We start from the raw sequence: 3904 nt of genomic DNA, 5'->3' as shown, positions 1-3904 counted from the left end.
TGGAGAGGTACCACTTATAGTGAGTTTCTATTTTAAGAAGTTTTCACTCGCTCAACACTCGTTCAAAACATCCAGAGAAAGACTTCCCCCATGGCATAGCTCAGTCATTCAATCATGGGAGGGTCACAGGATTCTTCTCCTAAGCGCAGGTGTCCAAAGGTAAGGTAAGAATAAGAAAGGGTTTAGCTAATGGAGATATTAACTCTTCCTAAGTCAAGGATGACCAGATGTAACCGAGGGCCCAGGACTCTTGACCAGAATCTAAGTCATGGCATTCGAGATCTACAAGCTATCCCCATAAATGGCAACCTAGACATCATCCTCTTACGACCGTAAGTAGCGGAGAAGTTATTAGACTTTGTACGTTATCTTTTAATTATAACCTTCACGTTATAGGTGTATAAATACAACTCATTATTATATTGACAATGTAATTATTAATTATATATATGTGTGATAATATAACTTAGTGTAATTAAGATGTTACTATATAGATAGGTTTATAAGTTATAGTAATATTATCATTACTCTAATTACTTTTAATTAATCAACCTTAATGTAAATCTTATCATGTTTCGCATACATATACAATAGGATCTTTATATGTTTTACGTACATATAGTCACCTACATGATACATATATTCTTTATTATTATCATACATGTATATGTTCATAACTATATGATATATATGTATATATTCTATGTATGTGTTACATATATTTAAGTTAAAAGTGATACATATAAATACATACATACTATGACCTATCTACTTTTATAATCACCTATAATATACACATATATTCATATACACAATTCATATAACATTCTTATATTACTTTTCTTTATGTGTTTTATCAATTTCATAACCTACACACACACACAGACACACTCATACATATACACACACACACACGTGTACATATACATACATACATACACATATATATACACGCATGTATATATATATACACACATATATACACACGCATATACCTACAATATATACATGTACATACGTACGTATGCATGCATGCATGTGTGTCTTTATCATTATTATTTTACTAATCAATATTCAATTATCACTAATCTTTATTCACGCACATAAAATCATAGCCCTTTTTTATTTACTAAACATATTCAAGTTTATAATCTTTAATCATAATACTTCTAATTCAACATGCTCAATCTTATTAATCATAATCATAATATTTAACTATAACTATCATCATGATCAAGATCATAACCTAATTCTTTTAACCACATTCATCTTATTTATACCTTTAACTATTATTCATTATACTTCATATACAAAAATCATGATCATAATTTATATTCATACTTGATTATACTACTAGTTTCATGATCAATTTAATTATTCATGCATCATTCATAATTTAAAACATAATAACTAAAACAAATTTATAAGTATGATTAACATTAGGGTTTAGGTATACTTTAGGAGTTTAAGATCAAGAAAAAGGGTGGCAATATGAACCGAAACAGAAACTGATTTACATCAGCTACACTCGATCAAACGGGAAAGCTCTTGGGCTATTTTTGTCACGCAGGAACAACAGGAAAGAAACGCAGCAATAAGTAGTAAAAACCAGTCAATCTTGGGGCTGTTTTGATCAAAATTGCAGCAGTAAAAAAGGGTTGTTGGTGGCAGATTACAGCTACAAGTATGCAGCCTGTTGTGGCTCGAAAAAGGCAGCAGGAAAGCAGGAAAACTAGCGAGTATTTTTGGCTGTAACAGGTGGCGACAGGAGGCTGTGATGGGTGACGGTTTGGAGGCTGTTTTGAAGGTGATAGATGTCGACTGTGGTGGGATGAGGGCTGCAGAAAGCTGTCGAACAATAGCAAGAGTAGGAGAGGAATTTGTGGGTTTAATTTGTGATGCACATTATGGGAAAACAAGAGGCTTTCTATAGAGGATTAACAAGAGTCATAAACACATTAGGATTACTAGGAGATGACTTGGTGATCAAGGATTTGGATTAGCTAAAAGTCTTAGAACTAGATTAGGATTAGGATTAAGATTTGCTTAGTGATCAATATATATATATATATATATATATATATATATATATATATATATATATATATATATATATATATATATATATATATATAGCCAATTTTCTTTATATATATATATATATTTTTTTTTATAATTCGGCTTACTATTATTAATTATAATATATATATATATATATATATATATATATATATATATATATATATATATATATATATATATAGTTAATTTTATTTAAAATACATTTTATTTAATCATTTTACTTTATTTGTCCATTTTTTGTTTATTTTTTATTTACTTCTCATTAGTTTTCGATTTATATTATTGTCACATTTAAATTATTACATATTATTACATATAGTCTATATATATAAAATATCACATAGCACATAAACTTATATTAACATGGAATATTGATCAAAATTCACTTTTTAATCAAAGTGTCGTTAAATAAAGTTTATGAGCACACAAAGTCCTAAAAGCAAAAATAGTAAAAACATAAATGGAAAAATGAGGGTCGTTATAGTACCTCCCCGTTAATAAAAACTTCGTCTCGAAGTTTTAGGTTGACTTCTCGGATGCATCTGCGGTTGAGAAGAGATGGGGATATTTCCGCTTCATCTGGTCTTCAAGTTCCCAGGTATACTCGGGGCCTCTTCGTGAATTCCAATGGATCTTAACAATAGGTATAGTGCTCTGTTTCAAGCGTTTTTCAGTTTGGTCCACGACCTCCATTGGTTCTTCTATGAAGTGCATTTTATCATCAATGCGAATGTCATCCAAAGGAATAACGAGTGTGTCATCAACAAGACACTTTTTCAGATTTGAGACGTGAAATACGTCGTGTACATTACTAAGCTCAGCAGGTAGTTCTAATCGATAAGCCACGGGACCAATTCTTTCAGTAATCTTAAAAGGTCCAACAAAACACGGACTTAGTTTGCTTCGTTTACCAAATCGAACGACGCCTTTCCAAAGGGATACTTTCAACATGACTTTATCACCAACTTGGAATTATAAATCTTTCCGACAATTATCAGCATAGCTCTTCTGTCGGCTGCGAGCAGTTTCTAATCATTTCTTAATCTGAATGATCTTTTCAGTAGTTTCATGAATGATTTCAGGACCAGTTAACTATCTGTCCTCTAGTTCATCCCAGCACAGTGGGGATCTACATTTTCGTCCGTATAAGGCCCCAAAAGGTGCAGCCTTAATACTTGAGTGATAACTGTTGTTGTAAAAAAATTCAGCTAAAGGTAAGTGTCTATCCCAACCTTTACCGAAATCGATAACACAAGCACGAAGCATATCTTCCAACGTTTGAATGGTTCGTTCACTTTGACCATCAGCTTGCAGAAGATAAACGGTACTCATGTCGAGTTGAGTTCCAAGAGCAGATTGTAAAGTTTTCCAAAATCTAGAAACAAATCGACTGTCGCGATCAGAAATGATTGAAATAGGGATGCCATGACGTGAGACAATCTCTTTGATATAAAGTTGTGATAATTTTTCCATCTTGTCGGTTTCTTTGATCGGTAAGAAGTGTGCAGATTTAGTAAGACGATCCACTATGACCCAAATAGTATAATTTCCATTTGAAGTCTTGGGCAACTTAGTTTTGAAATCCATAGTGATACATTTCCACTTCCACTGCGGAATATTCGGCTGTTGAAGTAAACCAGATGGCTTTTGATGCTCGACCTTAACTTTCAAACAAGTAAGGCACTTGCTCACATAATCAGCAATGTCAGATTTCAAATTAGGCCACCAATAAAACTCTTTCACATCGTGATACATGTTACCAGAGCCCGGGTGAAAAGAATACCTAGTCTTATGTGCTTCATCCAAGACTAGTTCTCAAAGA

Source organism: Rutidosis leptorrhynchoides, chromosome 4 (assembly GCF_046630445.1).
Source record: "Rutidosis leptorrhynchoides isolate AG116_Rl617_1_P2 chromosome 4, CSIRO_AGI_Rlap_v1, whole genome shotgun sequence".
NCBI lineage: Eukaryota > Viridiplantae > Streptophyta > Magnoliopsida > Asterales > Asteraceae > Rutidosis > Rutidosis leptorrhynchoides.
Note: the sequence above shows the minus strand (reverse complement) of the source record.